Source organism: Mus pahari, chromosome 5, assembly GCF_900095145.1.
Source record: "Mus pahari chromosome 5, PAHARI_EIJ_v1.1, whole genome shotgun sequence".
Classification (NCBI taxonomy): domain Eukaryota; kingdom Metazoa; phylum Chordata; class Mammalia; order Rodentia; family Muridae; genus Mus; species Mus pahari.
The window spans coordinates 130,533,439-130,560,183 of record NC_034594.1 but is presented as its reverse complement, the minus strand read 5'-3'; the positions used below and the strand labels follow the sequence as shown (position 1 = coordinate 130,560,183).

General features: G+C 42.8%; 1 non-coding gene across 1 annotated transcript; it reads left to right on the top strand.

Annotated features, from left to right (window-relative positions):
• The first annotated feature begins 18,236 nt into the window (after positions 1 to 18,236).
• Positions 18,237 to 18,374, top strand: LOC115064131. Its single transcript, XR_003843988.1, has one exon. It is a non-coding gene; the product is annotated as a small nucleolar RNA SNORA48 (small nucleolar RNA).
• The last annotated feature ends 8,371 nt before the right edge of the window (positions 18,375 to 26,745 follow it).

Below are 26,745 nucleotides of genomic sequence, written 5' to 3'. Positions count from 1 at the left end.
TTCACTTACCTAGTAATCTCACAGTTCACATGCATCCTCTGCTGATATGTTACATGTTTCTGAGGTTCTGTGTGATGAGCATACAAGAAAGCAGACAGTCTGAACACAAGTCGCACACCCTCTCCTCTCCCAAGACTTATCTTCTGATCAAGTCTCTATGAGATTAGCCAAAGGGTGGAACTAGTGTCCAATATTAAAGAAGCCCAAACAAAAGACCTTATTCTCTCTCTCTCTCTCTCTCTCTCTCTCTCTCTCTCTCTCTCTCTCTCNCTCTCTCTCTCTCTCTCTCTCTCTCTCTCTCTCTCTCTCTCTCTCTCCCCCTGCCCTTTCAAGTCTTTAATTCTTACCAAACAGTCAGAAAAAAACACAATCATGAAACCAGTCTTCATAGTCCTTGTATATGGCTGAAAGCTTTAGGGAAAGGGAAGACAATCTGCTGTCATAAACAGCTTCATATTGGATCTTAAAGATCAAAGATCCAGGCCCACAAGATGGCCCTAATCCACCACTAACCCCTCTCCTTCTGATGTGCCTCTGGCACACTTTGACCTGCGTTCCCAATTGTGGTTATGTCAGCATCTGTCTTCCCTGCTGGAATAGCTGATCCTCAATCTGTTGTGCACTCACTTCTGTGTCTCTGTCCCCCACCAGAGACTGGATTTGAATGCTATATCTGAATACTTACTATGTGCTTTGTTCTGGAGGCTCTTGTTTGTTAGCTCTCATTGTCTCTGAGCCCAATGAGGTGGATAAGTCTACTTTTCCACACACAACGGTTGGCTCCGCATAGCTGTGGAGGCCACAATGGAAGCAGATTGTCTTGCATGAATTCTGGCTTCTGACCCCCTCAGTGATATTTGGTTTATGCGTCAGAGTTGTACAGCCATCACTACAGTCAATTTCAGAAACAATTAGGAAATTGGAAGCCATTTTGAACCAAACTTAAAATCAAATCTTGGAGATACTTTGTCATCCAAAAAAAGAAATGCTGTATACATTAACTGTGCATCTCCATCTGCCCTAAGCCCTTCATGACCCCAGCCCTTAATCTATTTTCTGGATATTTCACATAGCAGAACCGTGAGGGGTGTGGTCTTTATGACAGAGCCCTTTCATGATATCATTTTCAGTGGCAATCCTGCTATATAGCATGTGTGTTGGTTACTTTTCCTGTTGCTATGACAAAACACCCAATGGAAGGAACTGAAGAAGGGCATGTCTATGTTGACCTGTAGTTTAGGGGACTCGGTCTGCCATTGTTGGGAAGTGAGCAGAATGGCTCAGTGGCTATAGAAGAGCAGAGCTGCTGCTTCTCACACAGCAGCCAGACCAAGTAGCAGAGAGCTAGACAGGAACTGGAAAGGATATAAGACTTGATCCCAGTGATCTACTGCCACTAGCTAGGACCCACACTCAGAGATTCCACAGCCTCCCCTAACAGTACCACCAACTGAAGACCAAGCATTCAAACAGGTGAGCCTGTGGGGACGTTCACAGCCAACCCAAGGCAGTGGGCATCTGATGCCTTGTTTCTTTCACTGCCAAATCACTTCCACTGTCCTGACAGATTTCATTTTACTTATTCTCTTGTTGATAGACAGTAGGCTGTTCCTGCTTCGGGTGCATGTGTGGGTGTGTGGATGCATGGGTGGGGGGGTGAGTGTGTGTGTGTGATATATGTGAGTGTCTATGTGTGTGGTATATGTGAGTGTATATGTCTGTGTGTATGAATGTGTGTATGTATGCATGTGTATATGTGTATGAGAGTGTGAATGTGTATGTATGTGTGTACATATGTATGTGTGAGCGTGGGTGCATGTAAATGTATGTATGATGTTTTTGAGTGTGTGTGTGGTATGTGTAAGAGTATGTGTGTGAGAGAGAGCCAGAGACAGAGAGACAGAGACAGAGAGATGGAGAGATAGAGGGGGAAGAGAGAATAGACCAGAGATTGATATTGGGTGTTTCTATCACTTTTCACCTTTTTGGGTGGAAGAGGGATACACAGGGTCTCTTTAATGAACCAGGAACTCAGTCCTTTGGCTAGACTGTCCATGAAACTACAGTGTTCCAACTGTCTCTGTACCTGCCCCACCCCAGTACTGTAATTACAGATGGTTGCAGCATACCCACTGCTTGCTGGGTTGCTGAGATCCAAATTCAAGTGCAAGCGCTTTACCTACTGAGTCACCTCCCTCACCCTGCTTCTAGAGTTTTATATTTCATGAATAATGTTCCAGTGGCCATCTGTGAGCAAGTTTTGTATGGATGTATGTTGTTAATGCTCTTGGGCATATGCATAAGAATAAATGACTGAGTCATATGGTAAATGTGTGGTTAACCTTTGAGTAACTGCCCGTTTTCTGAATGAAATAGTCACAAATCTTGCCCTTGTGTCTGTGACCCGGAACAAATGAGTTCCCCTCACCGAGTCTTGATTTCCTCATCTGACAAATGAGGTAATATATCCCTAGGGGACTCTTTATGCACAGTGCTGTCCACCGCCTGACAAGAGGTTTCTAACAGGAGCAAGCACCTTATGACACTACAAACGGCCTTCTGGCCACCCTGCCTCTGCACTTGGCGTTACGAGAGCTTGTACCATAGATGGCTCGAGCATAGCCTCGCAGCAAGTTAAATGGAGAATCTCAGACTGAAAAATCACACAGCTTCCCTGGGTCATTTCACCAGTCTCTGAATTTAGTGAAACCATACAATAAACTGGGCTCTGCCCGTGTGTGTGTGTGTGTGTGTGTGTGTGTGTGTGTGTGTGTGTGTGTTGCCATAAACTGGACTTCTGCCCAGAACCAAGTAAAGAAGAAATCAATAGCCCAAGTTATATATGCTAATGTAATTTGGTGGAGAAAGCAGCACTGTTAGAACAACATTTTCTAGGCTCCCAGAGTTGCCTGCAGACAACAAAGCAAACGTCAGCAAAATCAGTCTTTGTGGTCAATATGAAGCCTAGCTCACAGGGAAGTGTGAACCAAGTTCATGGGGCAGTATAAACCTCCAACCCATCCAAAGGCCCCATTAGCATTTCTGGTTCCACCAGAAACAACTGAGGAGTTGTCACTTGAGGGGGTTGGGCTCCCTTAGGAAGATGCACTTCACTGCAGAAGCTGGTTACAGAGTTACTTTGTAAATCCCCGGAGAGGAAGAAGACAGGGAAAGTCAGCAAAGATTGAGTACACAATATTTCACATTCTACATAATGTAGGCAACAGTTCTGCTTTGGGGATGGTAGTCGGGACATTTGGAGAAATCTCTCAGAACATTTGAGAAAACAAGGACTTATACCTGTTACCACAGATATAGTAATAGGAACAAGCCGAAGGCTAAGAACTGATGAGGCTGTTCCATTATACTCTGCTCCACGTAGATGTTGGGGTCACAAGCAGGAGTGAAGCCATGGGCTGCGGTCTTCCAGCCTGAGCCACAGCGCTCTCTACACTAATGCAAATCACAGAGCAAGAAAAACTAATCTGTTCTTTTCCTAGAGACATTAATCAAACCTATCAAGATACGCAAGATGGGGAGAGGGGGAGAAGGAAAAGAGACAGGAGAGATGAGGAAGAAACAGGGACGGGGCAGGCGGAGGGACGAAAGAGTGCGGTAAAAGATTTAAATGAAAAATATAGCTAATTTGCTTACTATTACCATGGGAAAATTAACGAGAAACATAAGTTTTCCAGGAAACTTTTAAGTAACTAAAAGCCACTTGGGAGGTTCATTATTTGAAAACAGATACACACACACACACACACACACACACACACACACACACACTTCAAAACTGAGCATAGCAGCCCACTCAATTTTGACTGAGAATCCAGTTTTTACTAAGTGAAAATATTTACCCAATGAATGCACCTGTCATTTGCTGCTGTAAAGGAGCTGGATTCCAAGGGTGGCAGAGAATCCTTCAGCGACCCCATTACAGGAGGCAACTCCCAGAAGGCCTGGAGCCTAGTAAGCACTACTCATAGGGCAGGATCCAGGAGATGGAGTCTGCCAGGGAACGAGGATGAAACCAAGGTATGAGGAGAAAGATGGTTTTCTTTTTTCTGGAACATGTTAGCTGTAGTTCTGAAGGGAAAATTGGAAAAATTCAATCTCTGAATCTGAGATGTTCATGTTAACACCTGAGGCTTTGATAGGCTGTTGCCATCCCCGAGCTGATCTGCTCATCGTTGGTCTCTCACAGACACCTCTTCAGTAGGCTGTTATGAAGCTCTCAAGGCCTATGTATGATCTGAGTGCTTCTTCAGTACACTGCAGTCACTTCCATAGAACCATTTGTCTCTGCTTCATCTCTCCCATGGATTGAAAGCTTCCAGAAGGAAAGGGAAAGACACATGAGATGTCTGCAGGCCAACCCAGTGTTGATATAAGGACTACCAAGTAACAGGGTTCATTTAGAGTAAGTCCCTTGTCATGGGAGCAGGGAATGGAGCCTCTCCCCAAGAATGATAGCAACACTGAAAGAACATACCATCTAAGAGAGGTCCAGTTCTGGGGAGAGAAGGACACCAGAGTTGGTTATGAAGAAAGATGCCACAAGAGCAAGGTGCCACCTGTCATTGATCACCACTCGTGGCCATTTCCTTTTCAAGCTGACTCAGCAAAGACACCACTTGGTAGTTCTATATTAAAAAGCCAAAGTCCTTTACAGTGACAAAGAATTGTCATTAAACGAAGATCTGAGCACAGATTAATGGAACAGATGCAGGCAATCCTGAGTTCAAATCTCGACGCTCCTCCCAACTCCCAAAGAAGTAGATCACTTCATTTCTATGCCCTCGATTTTCTTACCTGCAAACTAGAAATGGTAACAGCTGCCACTGCAGAGTTATGCTGATTAAAGTAAGTCACAAACGGCATATATTTGGCACTCTATTAAGTGGTATTTCTTGGTGATAGATGTGCATGTGTGACAATGTTTCAGCAGCACTTAGAGCTATGATTCCCAAATATTTACTAAATGTGTTCCTGTTGTGTCACGTCGTGTAGAGACAAGCTACATTTTCTATCCTTGGGGAAATCGCTGTGTACTGAGTTAAACAGACTCACGTCCAGCTGCAGCATAGAGGCTAAGACATTTTCCTGAGGTTCTCGGGTGGCAGAAGAGGGACAGAAATACAGATCTGATTATTTCTAGTTGCTCCTGTTCCCTGCGGCTCTGCTTTAATGGGAATGAAAGATGGGCGCTTCTTCAGTGGTTGTGTCTTTTCTACAGAAAGAAAACCAGGGAAGAAAATAATATAATAAAATATTGCTACATGGTTGCTTCCAATGTATGCACTGGAGGCTGTAACAGAAAGGAAACAGGGACAAAATGATGAGGTTATGTTTAGTGTGTCACCCCATGGTCATCCAAACCAGAACTGGGACCAGTAAGGACTAAAGAGGCATTTCCTCAAAAGCAGGAAATACTGATAGGTTTCTAGGCTGGTCCTGCCCATCAGTGACTCCTTGTTACAAAACAGATGGCTGTTAAAAAAGGGATGGGGAACAAGACAGAGAAAAGTCCTGTGTAGACAAGTGTAGCCTTCACACCTCATCAAGGAAACTTCTCTTTGCAAAAGATGGAGTTCCACTACAGAAAACCACAGCCGATCAAAATGCAGAGTTGTGTAGCCCAGGTCCAGTGGATGTATCTACAATACACTTCCAAACCTAAGGCTTAAGAAACATTGAAGAAGAGGGAGCAGAAAGATTGTAAAACGTCAGAAGATCAGGGAGTTTCCTGTGAGAACATGTTTCCTACTAACAATAGAAGCTACACACATAAAGTCTCCCCAACATGACCACCCAAAACATGACCACCCAAATGCGAGCTGAGCAAGGATGACATCAACGGACATGCCAAACTGGATGAGGAGAAACCCAAAGGGCATCAACCCTACACAAAGAGCTATAGACAACTGGGGGAGGCTGGGAGCAGGAGAGGCAGCCTTCCCCAGGAAAGACCTCAGCAGCTGGCTATCCAGTGCCAAGTGATCAGCCCTGAAAACATATGCATGTAACATGATACAGACTGAACGGGCTCTATTTAGAAATACATATACACAGATGGATGTAATTATAAAAGGGTTAAAAAAAAAAAGGGAGGTCATGAATTTGAAGGAAAGTAGGTAGGGGTATATGAGAGGTATAAGAGAGGAAAGGGAAGACAGAAATGTTATACTTAAATTATCATCTCAAAAAAATAGAAAAGAAAAAGAAAAAATCCTGCATGAAATGGGGTGCTGAGGGAATGCTGCCACTGGTAACTGCGTGTCTTATAAGCATAGAGACCTAAGTCTGATCCCCAGAATACACATAAAAAATAAATAAATTAAAAAAAATCTGAGTGCATCTGGCACGTGCTGAAGTCTCAGCACTGGGAAGGCAGTGGCCAACTCTTGAGTCTCACTGGCCTGTGTGTCTACCTTAAGTGTTGAGTTTCAGGCCAGTGAGACATCTTGTCTCACCAAATTGAAAGTGACTGGAGGGTTGGCTCAAAGAGTAACTTTTCTTTTTTTCTTTTTTTTCTTTTTTCTTTTCTTTTTTATTAGATATTTTCTTCATTTACATTTCAAATGCTATCCCGAAAGTCCCCTATACTCTCCCCTCCCCCTGCTCCCCATCCCACCCCACCCACTCCTGCTTCCTGGCCCTGGCATTGGCATTCCGCTGTACTGGGGCATATAATCTTTGCAAGACCAAGGGCCTCTCCTCCCAATGATGGCTGACTAGGCCATCCTCTGCTACATATGCAGCTAGTGACACAAGCTCTTGGGGTACTGGTTAATTCACATTATTGTTCCTCCTGTAGAGTTGCAGACCCCTTCAGCTCCTTGGGTACTTTCTCTAGCTCCTCCATTGGGGGCCCTGTGTTCCATCCAATAGCTGACTGTGAGCATCCACTTCTGTTTTGCCAGGCACTGGCATAGCCTCACAAGAGGCCGCTATATCATGGTCCTGTCAGCAAAATCTTGCTCGCATGTGCAATAGTGTCTGGGTTTGGGCGCTGTTTATGGGATGGATCCCAGGGTAGGGCAATCTCTGGATGGTCCTTCCTTCCATCTCAGCTCCAAACTTTGTCCCTCCATCAGTATTTTGTTCCCCATTCTAAGGAGGAATGAAGTATTCACACTTGGGTCTTCCTTCTTCTTGAATTTCATGTGTTTTGGAGATTGTATCTTGGGTATTCTAAGTTTCTGGTCTAATATCCGCTTATCAGTGAGTGCATATCATGTAACTTCTTTGTGATTGGGTTACCTCTTTCCAGCTGGAGAGTTGGCTCAAAGAGTAACTTTTCATTTGTAAACAATGAAAAGTCAGTTCCTAGTACCTACATGGTGGCTCACAACCATCCACAACTCCTATTTCAGGAGAACTGATACCCTCTTCTGTCCTCCATGAGCTCCAGACATGCATGTGGTATATATTCATATATATAGGAAAAACATCTATTCAAATAACACCCACATGATACAAATATATATACATATATATATATATATATATATATATATATATATATATATATATATTTGTACATATGTAAGTACACACATATTAAAAAATAAAAAATGGAGATGGATCACTGAATAAAGCCATTTGTGTGCAAGCATTAGGACCTGAGTCTGAATCCCTCAAGGCACAATGCCCACCACTGGAGACAGGCAGATCCTGGGAGAGCACCCTAGTATGAGTTTTGTGCGGGGTGATAAATATGGATCTACTTTCATGCTTCTACATGGAGACATCCAGTTAGACCAGCACCAGTTGTTAAAGATTCTTTCTTTTTTCCACTGTATGGTTTTTGTTTCTTTGTCAAAAATCAAGTATCCGTCAGTGTGAGTTTATTTCTGGGTCTTCAGTTCAATTCCACTGATGAACCCATCTGTTTTTAGGCAAATAACATGCAGTTCTTATTACTATTGCTCTATAGTATAGTTTGAGGTCTGGGATGGTGATTCCTCCAGAAGTTCTTTTATTGTACAGGATTGTTTTCACTATCCTAGCTTTTTATTTTTACATATGAAGTTAAGAATTGCTCTTTCAAGGTCTGTAAAGACTTATGCTGGAATCTTGATGGGAATTGCATTGAATCTGCAGATTGCTTTGGGTAAGATGACCAGTTTTACTATGTTAGTCTTGCCAGTCCATGAGCAAGGAAGATCTTTCCATAGGACAGAATGGGAAGAGATCTTCACCAACCCTACATCCAAAAGAGAGTCAGATATATCCAAAATATATTTTTTAAAAAACTCAAAAAATTAGGTACCAACCAACCAAATAACTCACTTTTTAAAATGGGGTATAGAGCTAAACAGAGAATTATCAGTAGAGGAATCTCGAGTGGCTGAAGAGCACTTAAAGAAATGCTTAGTATCCATAGTCATCAAGGAAATGCAAATCAAAACTCTGAGAGGCCATCTTAACTCAGGTGACAGCACATGCTGGTGAAGATTGGAGCAAGGGGAACACTCCTCCATTGTTGGTGGGAGTGCAAACTTGTACAACCACTTTGGAAATCAATCTGGTGGTTTTTCAGAAACACTGGTTAGTATGAGTCTAAGGAGGAAGGGCTTGAATATTAGAAAAATCATTAGTAATTTATAGGCACAAAAGGTGAAAGGAAAAACTTAGATTGGGAATGTGGAGGATCCCCTGGAATCCTATGCTGTGATATTTTCATGTGTTATTGGGAAAAAATTAAAAATTCAGCAATTACCAAATTACCAAAGCCCAACTCTACTTGCAAAATACTCTCTAGAACTCAAATGTGTTTCCCCAGACTTCAGCAATTCAACTTCCCCTGAAAACTCCATTTACAGATGGGAAAACAGTTCAGTGGTATTAGGTAACTTGATTATAGTAAATAAAATAAAGTTTATTTTACACTTTAGTACATAAATCTACTTAAATGGGCCTGAGAGTAAATTAACCTCTCATGCATTGCTAAGACAGAATGTGAGTAAAATGACGTTTGATTGGATGTATTGTGTCAGTTCCTATGTTGATGCTGAGTTTAACATAGCAGCCTTTATGCCTTTTAAAAAGTACAGATCCTCTGTATCTGGAGTTATTATGGCATATGTACCCACTGTTGACTGCAGCAAAGTTCCTCAACCTGTGGGCTGTACCTTTCCTGTAAATGAATGTGAGGTGATGAGAATTTGGTAACACCAAAAGTTTTCTTAATGATAAACAATCAAAAATAATTTAAGATCTAACCCACAATGTGTCTGAGATGTTTCCGCCAGTGCTGATCCTTGTTGCGTTGTGTGGCTTCACTGTAGCCTTGGTTCTGAATGTGTGACATGCATACTCCATAGTGTGCATGTGGTCACACTATGTATGGCCAACAGTGGTGCCTGGTGCTTTGGCTGAAATTCAGTAGTACTGAGTGATAAGAGGTATAATATGTTTTACTCAATTACAAAGTTTTCTGTTCCTATAATAATATAATGGCTTCAATATGGAAAAAATTGACTTTTAGGATTTTCTTAACATCATTTCTGAGTATGTAATTATCAAAATAGTCAAACTCTGTAATATATTGTGTTAGACAAATAAGCACATACATCTCAATAGAGTATAAAGTTGCTTTTGGTCTTTAATAAATGCTAAGGTTATTTGTGTACAAAAAGAGAGAGAGAGAGAGAGAAAAGAACCTTTGCTTTTGGTTTAATTTGTTTTATTGGTTTGGTTTGGTTTGGTTTGGTTTGGTTTGGTTTGGTTTGGTTTGGTTTGGTTTTGAGGGAGGGTCTCATATAGCTCAGGCTGACTTTGAACTATATGTGAAATTGAGAATTACCTTAGACTCCTGATTCTCTTGCCTCTGATTCCTAAGTATTAAGGTTCATGGCACATAGTACAATGGGTAAATGATCATGTTTTCAAGAACAAATGAGATTATAAGTGTTTCTCAGAGAACAGAATTAAATGTTAGTATGGGAGACCCTGTAGGGAGCCAGCCCATGGAGATAAAGCCTTCTGTACAAGGCCATCTAACTGTACACCATACTTTCAGCAAAATCAAAATTTGGGTAAGGTAGAGACTGACTGGATATAGAAGGCCTGTGCTTGCATCTCAGCTCTGTCAGAATGCTGACTCTATGGTTCAAACAGACAAGTCACTGAGTCTGCCTGGGTTTCTCATGTTCTCTCACCTGCAAAGGAACCATATGTGCATCACAGCAAAAATGAGCTAATACCATTAGACATAGCTCAGACCCAGCACAGAGACCTCAGAAATACAGACTGTAGCAAAGCTTTCTGAGGACTACACTCTGTGCCTGGGCTTTGTTACTGTACTTCTCTCTCAAGCATCCTTTCACATAGGACTTGACCACATTATTCTCTAGGGAATAGAAAGATGTGTAGAGAGGAGATAGAGCGCACTCTCTGCAGGGCTAATTGTCAGTCACCCTTGTCCTAGCCCTAGCTTGAGGAAATCACTTTCTTCTTCTGATGGAGTTTTCTCATCCTTAAATGTAAGGGCAGCAACTTATAAGCTCTAATGTCCCTTGGGTCTCAATGTTCTATATTCTCTTGAAAGAACCCCTTCCTGAGGCTGGGAGACAACCCAGAGCTCTGGAACATTTTATCGCCCAATTAACAGCATTTATCCAACATTTTTGCCAGGTATATGCTTCGATTCCTGGCATTCTGAGCCAATTCTGCGGTTCAGACTTCTTGGACAACTCCAGTGTTTCAACAATCTTCAAACATACGACATCAAGCATGCCATTTTCCCTTCATCTACCAACTTTGTACTTTTATCAAAAAAAAAAAAAAAAGAAGAAGAAGAAGAAGAGGTAGAGGTACTGAGTCCATCTGGCATGATTTGCTTTGAATAAAAACCCATCTGCTTATTATTTTCTAATTTTATTGTCCTCTCAAATGTTTACAGTGGCTTCTTTCAATATTTATTGCACTGTGTTTCTAATTACTGAGCCAGATTATCCACACAAGCTTGGTGGGGTACCATGCTAGGATGGAGGTGCCTCTGTCCTTTTCATCTCCACAGTTATTTCCTCTAGAGGGACAGTTGTGGCCCTCAGCCGTCATTACAGAGCCCTAACTTGATGATGTGAAGACAGATTCTGACAATCGTATCCTTTATCCCGAGTCTCCCTGGGGACTTGCGAAGCAGCCTCTGATGAATTTTTGCCAGCCTCAACACCATTAATGTCATTGCAAGGATGGAGATAATTATCTGATTTATTATCTTGAGGTTGCCATCATCCTAAGTAGTGAGATCACTGGAAACAGAAGGCTCATCTCTGGTTTGGGAAGTCCTGGGGGGACGGGTCCAAATGATGGCATCTCTAAAAGGCAAGGGATGTGGAAATCTCTGCCATGTAAATATTCCCAACCGGTTCTTTTGAAACTACTCTTCCAAATCCAATACGATATTATAGATCTATTTAAAAATTGAAATACTTTTCACCCAAAATGAGTTCCTACTTCCAATTCCCAGATTTACCTGCAATGCTTTTGCTCTTCTCATCCAAAGGATCACTCCCCATACCCAAACAGCTCTTTATATTCCCTTTCTGTCTATTAATACTTTACTCTGTCCCTTGAGCCCATCCTCAGCCCATCCTCACTCCTTTACCTTATCTCAACCCCAAGTTAAATATCTCTATTCTTTCAGGACTCCATCTTGCAATCCCCCCATGCCTCACCCACCATGGCACTACCCCCAAAACAATGCACCTAGAGTATGCTTCCCTTGCATCATTCTCTGGCTCCACAATGCTCTCTGCAAGTGTCCTTTGGCCTGCGGGACAATCCCTGGTCTTGGTGGCATTGGAGAGATCTGCTCTCTGGCCCTATGCCAGCAACTGACTGTGCATCCAACTGCTGCCCCAGATCTTCATTCCAGACAAACAGAGGGTGCACCGGGCCCTGTACTCTCAGTTTCTGCCCACTGGAACTCTGTATGAATGAGTAAATGCTTGCAAGTGAAATAAGATAAAATTTGAGGTGAGTTCCTAGTATGGACACTTAGGTGTGCAGGGTAAAAGAAAATGTGCACTGCCTCTTTGTGGGAGTTTTTTTGTTAGAGTGTGCTTGATTCTGATTTCCCCCATAAATTCTTGCAAAATGTTTCTATTATGCCACCCACTAGATAGACCCCATCTTACCCTCTTCTCACTCAGCGATTCCAACAGAAGTTCTATTGCACATATTCACATAAAATGTGTATACTCCGAAATTAGCAGGTCTTATACAGCAGAGGTAGCAGGTTAAAACAGACTTTGGAATCAATTTGAAATGGATTCATAGCCCAGATCAGAGATTTACTAATGCTGTGACATGGGCATACTAACACTTCTAAGACCATTTCCTCATCAATAAAATGAGATAGACAGTCCCTAGTATTTAGGCTCAGTCATAGCCACCTCTACTGGAATTCAGTACCAACACAGTCTGTGTCATTCCACTCTAAGGATTTTCACTGAATTGGTCCATCCTCTTCTGATTGACAAGTCTCTCTGTCAGCCTCCTGAGATCCTGTTCTGATGGTGTCTGAGACGAGAAAGTATAATGGCAGCCTGACATCAAGCCAGTAATTCTGGCTTACTGCAGAGCACAGCTATTTGGTGTTCCCCATCAAGGTTATATTCCTCTGGCTGTTCAACTGTCCAGGTCCCTGCAGCTCCAACAGGTAGAAGGCCTTGGTTCTCCTCTAAGCACAATATCCTTGATCTTTCCTTGTCACCAGCTGCCATCAGGGACTTCAAACGAGTGAGCAACACTCACTCTGAACCATGACAGCTCATAGCAAATAGACAAGACTGATGGCTGCCAAAAGCAAGTTAGTCTTTACCTGAACTCTGGAGTCAGACTGCTGACAATTGCACCTGACCTAGCCATTTCTTAGTAAGATGGTCTTGTTCATGTAGCTTAACTTCTCGGTGCCTTGTGTCTTGATCTATACGATGAAAGCAGTAAAGTTTAAATGAGTTACCCCTCAGGGAACAGTTATAATTCTGTGTGGCATATAGCAAGTGGTCGGTGATATTAGCTGGAATATTAATGACTGAAGTCTCCCAACATCTGCCTCTGACATTTCAATCAGTAGCTGATGAACCGACTCCCTATGACACAGTCTTCTTCTTCAAAACACCCTGCCTGTCTATCATGTGCACCATGTGGCTGCCCGCCATATGCACCCTGTGTTCATGAACCCACACATGCATCATAGCAAGAATTGGGGCAAAAGAAGACTCATTCCCTAGAGCCTTCACTATTGACAATACAGGTACAGAGTTAGGAGAGAATGTAGGAAATAAGAAGATGAGCAGGTGCTGGACCACGAAAAGACTTTGGACTTTGTTGTATACTTTCGGTTTCACCTTGGGAGAAGAAAGAGTAGATGGTTCTAAGTAGGGGAGCAAGATGATAACTTCTGAGTTCAAGTATCATTAAGAGGATTTCTGGTGTAGAAAAATAATGGAGATCAAGCAGTGATCATGTGGATTTGTAATAATCCAAGTGAAAGTTTATAAGAACCTGAACTAAGGACCTGTCAGTAGGGTTAAGAGAAATGAAGACATTTCAGAATTACTTAGAAGGTTAGATCATCAAGATATGAGGATGAGTTAGAGAAGTTAGGGAGTGGAGGGAAAGGGAGCAGAGATGGATAAATCCAAGTTTTCTGTCATATGAATGGAAAGCCAAGTCTCAATTTCTGAGTTAAAAATCCTAAGAACACTTGGCTTTAGATAATGCTTTTTATACATGATATTACAAATATTTTTCATTTTAAGATAATGGTAAAATAATATGGACTTAAAAAAAACCCTCCTTGAGACCTCAAATAGACAAATTTCATATAGCAATAAATCTTCACTGAATGTATAGATCTATTACAGTAGTTCAGTAGATCTAGAAATCACAAACTATACTAAGAGGACCAGGTAGAAGGGAAAACATGTAAAGCAAAGACTTGGGTACAGGACAAAGGCCTGCAGTTCAGATAAGAGCCAGTGGTTAGAAAACCATTGGACAGGTGATTCTGAGTCAGGCAACCACAAAGAGGAAGCAGTCACTGGGACACTGGGGCTTCTACTAATAAATACCACACTATTAGAGTCATAAAGGACCGTGCCTTGGAGTTGATCCCATGTGACGCTGTTGCAGTTTTCAACTGTGAGCAGGTCAACATTAGTTCATTTCCCATCTTGGTCATTCTGGAACATTCAAAGTTCTTTTGTCGGTTTCTACTAACTGGAACCAGAAATGTCCATAAAAGAAAATAGAAGCTGAGGGCTCAGAAATGAGTTATGGAGAGAAAGGAAGTATCAAGCCAACAAATGTGGCTTGCAGTTAGAAGCAATAAGCAGTTACTGGAGCCTTTTAGGTGGAGCCAGGGTGAGATGACAGCAAACGTTTGGAGGAGTAAGATGACAACAGCCCTGTGCAAAATTCATTGACTTGGCTGAAATCCACTCAAGTAGGAAAACATCGCTGCCATTCTAATTAGATCTTGCACGTCAACACATCCCTGCATCGTTAAACTCTGCCCCTCTAAGCCTCTGGTAATACTGCTTGCTAAGGGCTCTTAGCTCTCATTTCAGTGAGTTTTCAACTACAGGAGGCATTGAGTTTGGAATTAGTCAGCATTTGTCATTGGGGCCCTTGCTGTTTTCAGAGTCTGGAGGAAATGGAGTTCCGAAAGCATCTGTGATGCTAAGTACCCTGAAAACAGTGAACAGTCCTGTACAGTGAGGACTCCTCCTGCCCGAAATGCCACCAGCATCCCTCTCTAAAACCAGAGAATCTCATCTGTTTTGTTTCTTCTATCTTTGTCTCCTACAAATTTTCCCCTTCTATTTATCACCAGGCATCCTGCCAATGCCTGATTAGCAGGTTAAATGGTCACTCTACTGTCATCAAACTCCTTCTCCCTTTCAGGAGCAACTGGGAGAAAGCCAAGGTCCATTATTGACCTAGTTCCATAGCTCTTAGGACTTCCACGGTACTTGGCAATGGTTTCTATTAGCTGGTTCTCCTGTCAACACATCAATTGAGTTACTGTTGTTATTATCAGTGAGCAAGTGGAAAGACTCAAGCCCTGAAGATGTGGGAAACTGTCTGTGTCGCTTACATTTAGCTCACACAGATTTGGAGAGGCTAGTTTAGAAGTCATAATAATTCTTTCAAACCTCTGCGAGACTCATTTAGGGACCACTTGCAACTCAGTTCTAATATAAAATACCCCTTTCCTTTGAGAGTTTAAATACTTTGATGACCAAGTTACAAAAAGTGAATGTCCTTCATTAGTTTCCAATGTATTATTATAGCTATATTCACATTTTTAAGCATCTTACATAACTGGATATTTTAGGGCAAATATTTTTTAAGGATTTGGGGGTGTGTGCATGTGTGTGTGTGTGTGTGTGTGTGTGTGTGTGTGTGTGTGTGTGTGTGTGTGTGTGTGTGTGTGTGTGTGTGTGTGTGTGTGTGTGTGTGTGTGCTCACACATGCATGCGTATGTCCACACCACATGAATACAGGTTCCCATGGAAGCCACAAGAAGTCAGATCTCCCTGGAGCTAGAATTACAGGCAGTGTGAGACACCCAACATGGGTGTCTGGAAAATGGTCTCCTGGAAGAGCAGCAAGTGCTCTGAAGTGCTGCGCCATCTCTCCAGCCCTGTTTGTGTGCAGTGTCCTGCTTTATTAAAAAAAAAAATGTTTGTTACCTCTTGTTACTGTTATCACTGGCCTCTTTTGTGGAATATCATATATTACTAATAGACTGTCTTGAGGGAATTCAGCCTTAGTCTCTGTACTACTCCAATCACAATGAAGCCATCTGGCCTATGATAACTACTTAGCAAATATTTGCTGATAGATTGGTGACCAGGTTGGGGTTTCAGTTCTACAGTATACAAGGAAGTACTTATTAGGATCTGTCACCTTCATCCAAAGTTTACTCTTTGAAAAACACATTGTCTTATTTTGGGTTTTCTCTTGTTATGATGAAATACCATGACTGAAAGCAACTTGGGGAGGGGAGGATTTGTTTCATGAACAGTTCCATATAACAGTTCGTCATCAAAAGCAATGAGGTCAGAAACCTGCAAGCCAGTCCTGATGCAGAGGCTATGGAGGGATGTTACTCACTGGCTTGCTCCCTATGGCTTGCTCAGCTGCTTTCTTATAGAACCCAGGACCACCAGCCCAGGGATCGCACCACCCACAATAGCTTGGTCCCTCCCCCACCAATCACTGATTGATAAAATGCTTTACAGCCGGATCTCATAGAAGCAGTTCCTCAACTGAGGCTCCTTCCTCTATGATGACTCTAGCTTGTGTCAAATTGACACAAAACCAGCTAGTACAATAACTTATTTTGACCAGTAAAGTAGGTCAGATATGACCATGTGGCAGTTCCAGGTCTAGGCCTTATAGGAACTGGAGTGAGGTATTTTTGTTTGGTTGGTCATTATTTGTTTGTTATATTAAGTTTTGGTTGACTGGTTGGGTGGGTGGGCGAGTGAGTGGGCAGGCAGCCAGTTGTCTGGTTAGTTGGTCCCACTTTGGAGCCCCACTGGCCTTACTAAGTAGCCCAGGTTGTCTCAAACTTGTGATTTTCCTGTCCTTCCTACCAAGTGCTGGGATTAAAGAGCCATGTCATCACATCTAACAAAACTCAGTATTTTTATGAATTCCAGTGGGAACATTTTTTCATGCAAGAACCTGGTAAAAACATGCTTAATTCACTACTAAATGATGAGATTCACCTGACCTTGTCTGTCTTCACAATTAAACAGCAATAGTCAACCAGCAAACATTTATGGAGGAGGCAGTCAAGACCAACCAATGCCTGGTTGATCCAACAGCTGATGCCAGGCATAGAAGCCAGTCTACTAAGATCACCAAGCCTACTCCGGGTGAGTATAGCAACCAGCTACCCACAGTCTCATGGCTATTGTTTCAAGGTCTGGGTTTAGAGATGGTTTGTTACTTGGCATCATTTAGACAATGAAAACTCTAAAGGGATCTTTTTAACCATGTTCAAACTTAATAGAAAACCATCTTAATTTAAAATGTTTAGATAATGTTCAACAACCTACAATTTTTTCAATACATTTATCCAGAATCATGAAAGAATAAGCTAGAGTGGGTGACAAACTTTTCAGATAATTGATGGTTTCCTCTTAAAGTATGAAATCTCTTATTTAATGTAACTATTTCTATGGTAATCTTTCTAAACTCCATTATGCAAATATCTATGCTACCTACATTAGCATAATACTTGAATTCTGTCCTTAGCTTTTCCTTAATGGTGTTATTAATAAATATGCTATCCAAAAGTACTGCTCCTCTGGGAGTATTGAAATACATTGGACAACTGTCTCAATGTTAGATGGGCCCAGACCATTTTTCTGTCTGTACTGAAAAGCATACATACATTGCTGCGGCCCATTTATCCTCCTTTAAGATATATCTACCATTTCTTACTTCTGGGATATAAGCTCATCTCTAGATGCTTTTCTTTTTCTCTTTCAATCTAGTATAGCTGCAAACCCCTTTAACCATAGAAACATATTTATTATTTTAAATTATTCCAAATTAAAGAAATTCTAAGTGACTCTAACACCAAAATATTCTACCCTGAGGCAATGCATACATAAAGAAGTAACGAAGACTTATGTCTTTCCCCTGCAAACATGTTAGCCGCTGAGCTAGATAATAACCTCTAGAGTAAATAAGCTTTAGATAAAAATAACAAGATGTAAAAATTATAAAATAAAATAAACTGATTGACTCATGACTTATAGAGTAAATAAGCCACATAAATGTATATATCACTACAGAGTTATGACTATATAGTTACAACTATAAATTGTGTGTGTTTATATGTCTAATACTATATACACATTTCATATTTATCTAAGCAATATGAAAAATAAACATTAATATCGATCCTACTGGAATCTATATCACTAGAAAATTCAAACCAGAGGAAAAATAAGCCAAGAAGTAAGGTATTTCAAAAATGATGACCACAATTTTCTAAGAATTAAAGTTATATGCCCTTAAGTTAAATGCCATATATATTATCAAGGAAATTAGATAAGAAAATACATAAATTCATCATAGTAAAACTATGTGATCATAAAGCCGAAGAGAAAACTTAAAAATCTTTCAGAGGAAAACAACCATCAAAGAAAAGAAAAAGAATCAGCACCCAGCTTCTTAAAAGCAACTGCAACCCCAGCAACGGGCAGAGACACCTTGTGGGTTATGTCGTCGTATCAGTCAAGGGCAGAGCAGATGGCTGTCCTTTGTTCATCCTAGCTTGATGCTTGGCTTGGTGGCCAAAGTTATCTTATGCCTAGGACACATAAAAATCAAATCAAATTGAATCCAAGCAGTGTAGCATGGGAGGAAGAAGATCGAGAGCTACAAACCACCAAGCCACCCACAGAACTGCCCACCAGGTGGACCATAGACAACAGCTTACCACACATCACACAGCAATGGATGAAGGATGCACCCAGGGCCTGCCAGCCATGTGGCCAGCCTGCAGCGGGAGCCATCACAGTGTGTGAGTGTGTGGTGGTCAGATGGGAGAGAAAGAGATGTAGAGCATCTTGAGCATTATGAAGCGAGATGGAACTGGAGACTCAAGGGTGGAGATGGGTGGCCTGTTCTGAGTGGACAGTCCCACCATCTGGGACCATGGTGAGGTCCCAACACCAGCTGCCACTGGGGGCCATGCTGAGTCTGTGGCTATTCTGTGGCAGGGGTTGGAGTCAGTTCCATGGCTCATATTACTACTACAGAACACGGGGATGTCCCCAGCCAGGGACCACAAGGATGTGCATAACTGGGCCTGCCCCTCACTGGATGCAGCACTCTAGAGAGCTGGTCCCATCTTTCACTGGCAGCAGCAGCAGCACTCAGGAGAACATGACCTGCATCTCAATCAGGCAGCACAGTGAAGCTGGCCCTGGTTGCACAGGGGTGTGGGTGAGCCACCCAAGGGTGTGAATGTTGGAGAGTTGACCCTGTCACTCATCTGCCATATGGTGGCACGTGTGCAGAAATGATGCACTCCACCCGTGCCCCTCTACACCTCCAGCAGACAGGAAGCTGCCCACAGGGTCATGAGTTCGGGAGAGCTGGCCCTGCACCTGGCCTAGACAGCGACAGAGCTGACCCTGGTTGGCGGTTGGGAGGTAAGCTAGTCTAAAGATCGAGAGCACGGGAAAATTGGCCCCACCATTCCTCTGCCATGAGGTGGACTGCAGGGGACAGGAATGATGCCACCCCTCACCCTTCACTTCCTGCAGCTGTTGGAGAAATGACCATGAGGTAACAAGAGTAGGCAAGCTAGCCCTGTCCCTTGCTAGCTGTAGCACTTGGGAGAACGGGCCCTGCACCTCACCTGAGCAGTGTAGTAGAGCTGGCCCTGGTTGAGACACAGGTGAGCCAGCCCTGGGAGCGAGAGCACGGGAGAGCTGGCCCTGATAGTCCTATGCTGTGAGGTGGTGGGTACAGGGATGATGCCCTCCCCCTCCCTTACCACCTGCAGTAGCCAGGAGAGTTAGCTCTGGGTTTCTGAGCATGGGATACCTAGCCCTGTCTCACTGGATGTAGCGCTCTGGAGAGTGGGCTCTGCACCTCTCCTGGGGACACGGTAGAGCTGGCTTTGATGGCAAAGACACCAGTGAGCCAGTCCCAAGGATGTGAGAGCAGGAGAGCTAACCCAGCCTCTCACAGACTGCAGCACTTGGCAGAGTGGACCTTTCACCTTGACTGGGCAGCACAGTGGAGCTGACTCTAGAGGCTTGGGTGTGGGTGAGCCAGCCCTAAAGGCATGAGAACGGGAGAGTCATGAGGCTGTGGGTGACCCTGCCTTCTGCTGATGGCAACTTTGGGTGGACTCGCCGGAGCAGTGCTACAGAGCTTGTCCTGGTGGTATAGATTAGGAAGAGCTGATAGGCTCAGCAGCTCAGCTACCACCCAGGCCCAGATCCAGGGTGACCTGAGATGGTCCACCCCAATGTCTATGTCATCTGTGAACAATTGGGGTGAATGACAGGACTAGTCCTGCTGATCCAAAGCTGTGGAGTCTCCATGGGGATAACCAGAAGGAGTCCCAATGAAGATCCAATATTGATGATGTCACAGAAGCCAGAGAGAGGCCTTGAACCAGACCAATGACTCACTGCAATGAACATTTGCAAGTCAAGATGTATGGACAGAGGGGTATATTGTGGGACACACTGAGACATACTGCACTTTCCATAGTGAGGTGTTCTCCATGCTTTATTTTGGTGGTGGTGGTGGTGGTGGTGGTGGTGGTGGTGGTGGTGGTGGTAATGGAGTGTGTTTTATTTTGGGGGGGGAAGTCTGCAAGGGTGAGGGGCAGATATGAGGGCACAGGGAAATGAGCAAGACTAGGGTGCATGATATGAAATTCACGAAGAATGAAATTTTTAAAGTAATTTTGGACACAATAATTCAATAAATAATGATGTCTTATGTACTCTAGAAAAAAAATCAGCCTGGCAGTGGTGGCACATGCCTTTAATCCCAGCACTTGGGAGGCAGAAGTAGACAGATTTCTGAGTTTGAGGCCAGTCTAGTCTACAGAGTGAGTTCCAAGACAGCCAGGACTACACAGAGAAACCCTATCTCAAAAAACCATAAATGTTTTAACTAACTAAACTACTATGTACATGAAACATAAGTAAAGATATGCAGTTCTCTCTCTCTCTCTCTCTCTCTCTCTCTCTCTCTCTCTCTCACCATAGCTCTATTCTCTGGTACTTTAGGCCTCCTTTCTCTTTCTATAAAACCTTTTCCCCTCCCCACCAGGCTGTTACTTGTCACCATGTGACTAAGTGACTTCTTAGTCTGCTTAACTCAAATGGCATTGCTTTCTTCTTCTTCTTCTTCTTCTTCTTCTTCTTCTTCTTCTTCTTCTTCTTCTTCTTCTTCTTCTTCTTCTTCTTCTTCTTCTTCTTCTCCTCCTCCTCCTCCTCCTCCTCCTCCTTCCTCCTCTTCCTTCTCTTCTTTTTTCTTCTTCTTCCTCTTCTTCCTCCTCCTCCTCCTCTTGTTCTTCTCTCCATTCTCCTCCTCTGCACAACTGCTGATATTTACAGCTTGTCAGTCCTGGGGTTTTTCTTTCAAACTAATAAAATCGTCCTCAGGCTTCTACTTGGATCCATGCTTAAATTCTTTTATTAATAAACAGAGACCCTGAACAGTGAACACAAATTTCCCTGGTATCGGGCCCATACATGGATGCTACAGCAGCTTCTCAGAGGATAAAACCAATAACCGTACCCAGGGAGAAGAAAACCAGAGACAGCTTCAGTGTTTTTCTTGCAACATCCTCTTCCCTAGGATGTTTTCCATCCTTCTGTGGCTGGCAGGTGGCATGTGGTAGGAGGTAAATAATATATGCTTAACTCCCAGTCTTCTCTCTTTGAGCACAGGATTCTTTCAGGTTCCGGTGAAGAAGGAAAACAGACAGAGTGGCTTGATGGCTTAGGCCCACAATCCCCAGGCAGGAGAGCAGGTACTGCACTGTCTTTGATCATGTGGTACTCAAGCAGTTGCTTTTCTGAGGAAAGGCACCACCCAAAGCTGCTAAGATTTTAAGTCAGGGTTAACTATTTTTAACAAGTTGGTTCCTAAGGAACTTTTATTTCGGACAAAACAGGGAACCACAAATCCACTGACCAGGCTACACTTGGGTGGCACAAGGTAGTACCAAAGCCGTTTTCTCCCTCCCGTTTCTACGTATGCTTCAGGAGAAGAGTGTCACTGACAACAGGCATACCTCCACATTTCCTCCCCTTCTTTCAGGAGTTCTTTTCCTACCAACAGCTTGTACATAGGAGCCAAAGGGAGATGAGACTGAGATCCAGAGACCCCACTTGCTCTTCCCAGTCATACTGGATACAGACTTCACTTTCTGCATGAGACCATGGGATTCCTTACTCTTCTGCTTCTTTGCTTCCTGTTTGGGGCCTACGTGCCTCAATGTACTTTCTCCTACCTGAGAGCTACCATAGCAAGCCCCCAGGCCCTATAAGCCTCCAAACCTTAGCACAACTGAGACCGTCATCAGAAGTACCGATCGGGCCATACATGCAGCACAGAGACAGCACCACCTGCCAAAATTGAAAACGAAGACCTAATTCATCAAAGCCCACAGTTCTGGGAAAGTCTCTAAATGTACTAACCTTGCTTTGGGGCTTTGGGCTAACTGTTCTAGTATGTCAACCCAGAATGTGGTTTTGGGCATAAAAGCTCACCCTAAGAAAGGCTCTGACTGGTTGGGGGTGACACACACTTTTAATCTCAGCATTCAGGTGGCAAAAGCAGGCAGCACTCTGAGTTGGAGTTCAGCCTGTTCTACAGAGCAAAATTAGGACAGCCACGGCTCTGCAGAGAAACCTTGTCTCCAAAAAGGGGAGGTCTCAGGCGTACACTAGGATCCTGAACACCCAATATAGTCACTTGCTGACTAATAAAGACTTTCTATTTTCTTAACCCTGTGTCCAAGTAATCTCTGATGAATACCCATAACACTAGTATCTCCTGCTATCTATATGCTAGCATAACTTGGATTTTTTTTTTTAATTAAGGGGGATAATTGTTCACATTTAATCAGTAAGGTACATGAATCTCATGGGGATTCATGTCCTGGTTTTGTGAGTATGTCCAAGACTCATTTTATCATGGACCTAAGCTCACCACAGTCAGAAAATAACCATGGGCCTCTCTTACCATCTTGGTGTACCATCTGATGGTGTCAAGAGTCATGTGACTTGTCCACCATCTTGTTTAATTGTTTAATCATTGAGATGGCAGCAACTATGTGACTTTGTCACCCTGTTAATTAATGCAATCACATGGTATAAACCAAACTAGCAGCACCCTTAAAACTCCTTGACACCCCTGAGCCTTCAGGGCATCGCCATACTCCTAGAATTTCCAGCCCGTCAGCCAGGCAGACAAGTATCCCAATTCTCTTCTCTCGGATTTTCTCTTTTTGGTCTTTACCTTCCTAGATGCCTAATAGGACCATAAAATGGAAGACCCAGGTGGGCACTGTTGCCATGAGATAAGGTCAATGCATTTCCTATACCAGATTAAGAAAGTCATACCAGGCCTCCATGGTGTGTGCTTTGATTCAATGCTTTGCATGATATACTTTTTAAGTTATGAGGTTGGGGCTTAGAGTCTCCTCAGCCATATGCCCCCACACACACTGGCTAGTTAACAAAAGGACCTGGCAGCTTAACCTGGACACCCATGAAAGCTGCTGGAGCCCAGGGTCAAATCTTGAGAAACCTTCAATCCCTACAAGGACCCAAAAGATAGTGTCCACTGCTAGACAAGCCACCACTCCTCATCAACTGTTACAGTCAAGGCATGATCAGACTACTTGGTCCAGAGTCTAGAGATGCAAGATCTATTGGGTCTTAATGAGGCCTGCTCATTCTGTCTGGCATCCAGGCTTGTTTTCCTCTGAGATAGAGTGCTCTTTCCCTCCTCAAGGCTCCTTTGCGCCACATTCGTTGTCTGCTTTTGTTTCTGCCTCCGTCATACCCTCGACACCACAGCTTTTGTTCTCACATTGTGCGGTTAGTAGCACAGAGAGGCTTAGGGAAAAGAACATTCTGGTATTGTCTCCCACCAAGCTTTTTTAGATTTTCTTTTTATCATCTCTGTTGTTTATTTTCCGTGCTCAGTATTCCCTAGATTATGGGGATCTAAATCCAGTTACATGTGATAAATTACAATATGGCTGTCCTAATCCAGGCAGCTGACTGATAGCTTTCCTTAATTAGAAAATTCATCCCAAGTGCTATTGAGCTTGCCTCCTATCTAGACTGAGGAATGTAATGTGGACTGATTATCATTTGGGAAAAAAAGGCTCAGAAACAATGTTTAATGAGAATATTGGAGTTTCAACCCAGAAGGAAGTCAAACTTCTTGACATAAAAAACCACTAGAATTTGACTGATTTCCCTGGTACATAAGGGCCAACATTTATTCCAAAGGTTCTTTTGGATGGTAGGTCCTGCATAGGCATGCTAAGACTAACCAGGAAAAATACTTCATCAAGTTCACAGGCAATCAGAGTCATGAAGAATCACATAGGTGAAAGTGAATTCTCCACCCTCTCTATCACTAATGAAGGACGACGACACAGGAATCTCAGGTCTCCAGAAGTAAGGATGACTAGTCTGACAGACCTCCCATTTCCTCATGGTTACTAATGAAGAAGGAAGGAAGGAAAGAAGGAAGGAAGGAAGGAAGGAAGGAAGGAAGGAAGGAAGGAAGGAAGGAAGGAAGGAAGGAAGGATAATGGGGACATTCTAGGTCAAGAATACAAAGAATACATGGAAGACATTCCAATATAAGTTTCTTTTGTCTTACAGAGAGGCAATAATATATTAGTTTGATAACAATCCTGGAAAAAAGAAATATTTGATGATTTTCCATACTTCAGTGTGGTGATAATTCTGGAATTTTGGTGTCTTTAAAAAGCACAGAAATATCATAAGACTATGTTTTTATTTTCATCCCAGGTGTAAGGCTATGAGGCAGCTTCAGACTCTCCACAGCAGCTGACTATGATTTGCCTCGTGCTCTAGCAGAGGCATAGTTTAGCCAGCTACAGTTAGTTTCTGCAATTGTGTGATATTTGGAATTCTGGAAATTTTTCAGAGTATATAAATTCCAGAGCCCCAGTAATTAGGGTGTGTGGTTGTTGGTCCTTTAGAGGGGTTAATTTGTTGGAAGTTGTGCCCAAAGGGAAATAAGAAAAAAGAAATTAAACTCAGGGATCTCTATCCCTCTACCCTTCTTTCTCTCCTATCTAGTGATAAGGGGGAAACCAGGGGGATAGGAGGTGGGAAAAAGAAGAACCCACAAAGTGGCAAAGACAAGCAAAGAAGAAACAAGGAGAAAGAAGTTAGATTCAGAGATCACTATCTCTCTACCTCCACCTTTCTTTCTCTCCTATTTCATGATGATAGGTTGGGGACCAGTCAAATAAAGGGTGGGGAAAAGAAGAACCCACAAAGTAGCTAAAGTGAGCAACACTCCAAGCAAAGTGGCCTAAGTCAAACTAGCTGATTCTTTAAAACTAGCCTATAGTGGAAATATCAATCAATAGCATATTAACCTACTATTTGATCCCTTTATAGAAGGGAGAGTATTTAACACATTTTTTCCGTTTTTGTTTTGTTTTGTTTTGTTTTGTTTTGTCTCCATTTTGAAGCATGGGTATAGGTTTTCAAACAGTTGGCCACCCAACGTCCAGCCAGAAAAAGTGTTAGATTAGAAACTAGTAAAGGCAGATATTTCTGTTGGCCTGATCATCCTTGGTTGTGGGTGCTAGATGATACTCAGCTTATAAAATTCAAATTTCAGAGGGTGACCTTTCAGAATCAAATGGTTCTGTCTCTGATACCACTCTAAAGGAGAAAAAAACATGTTTCATGGCCCCTTGTCAATCCTCATTCTGTATGCACTGCCTTGTTCGGACAAATCTGCAACTGATGACATGCCTTGTTCGGACAAATCTGTATAGGTTATGAGGCAGACAGCACTTTGGGTCCAGCATCACTGAACCCAGCAAGTCTCCTTCCAGCAAATATCACTGAGTTCCTTTTCTCTCTTCTCTGATCCTTTAGAAAAAGTAGTCATTTGCTATATTCTTCAGTTCTTCAGAGGAGAAGAGCAAATGCCTTTTGTGTATATTATATTCATAAAATATAAAGTACTGTTAAGGTCACTGAAAAACTGACTCTGAAGATGAAATTTGGCCCTCCCCACTTTAGACTCAAGCATGTTTGTTTAGAAGTATACACCAGGCGGTATTCTCGAGCTGCTGATGGAAGCAGAGACGGTGTGGGGAGGCGAAGAGAAAAGGGGGTGAGGGAAATTTAAAAAGATGGGAAAGGTGCTTCCCTTTTAGTCTTAGTCCCTTTCCTGTTGATTTCTGGACCAATGCTTCTTTCTCAGATGAAGAGCATGAAGGCACTGCTTTATCTAACAGTCACCTTGGAGGAAATGCCATGGTTCTTCCACAAGGGAGATCTGGCCCCATCTTGGATCCTGAGATCAGTACGAGATCCCAGCTTTGCACCCTGTCCGCCTTGGCGCTGGATTTATCATCAGTTTAGAATAGCATGGCTACGATGTGTGGTGTGGATGGATAGACGAGCTGCGCAAGTGCAAACAGGACAGTCCAGGTTACATGCCAAAGCAGCCACCAATGCAACAGCTCTCCAAGATCAGGCCTAGGTCAATCACTGACATGGCTAAAAGCACCAAGGTGTGGATCATTGTGGTGCCTCTCTCCAGAAATTGGTGACAAAAATTGAAATCAACCAGCACACCAGGATCCTCTGTAGTAAGACCAAGATAATAATGGGGGCCACTGTCATCTAGCACTGTGGTTCCTTCACGGCAACAGTGGCTGATGGGTCCTGGATTTCCAACACCACTTCCATTGTCATAGACAAATCGGCCATCAGGAAACCAAAGGAAATGAAAGACCCGTAGAAGCGCTACCGTTTGAGCAGCCCTGGCCTGCAATAAATGAGTTCATTCCTATGACAAAATTATAATAAAAGGTGTTGGTTGAGGAGAAGAAGAAGAAGAAGAAGAAGAAGAAGAAGAAGAAGAAGAAGAAGAAGAAGAAGAAGAAGAAGAAGAAGAAGAAGAAGAAGAAGAAGA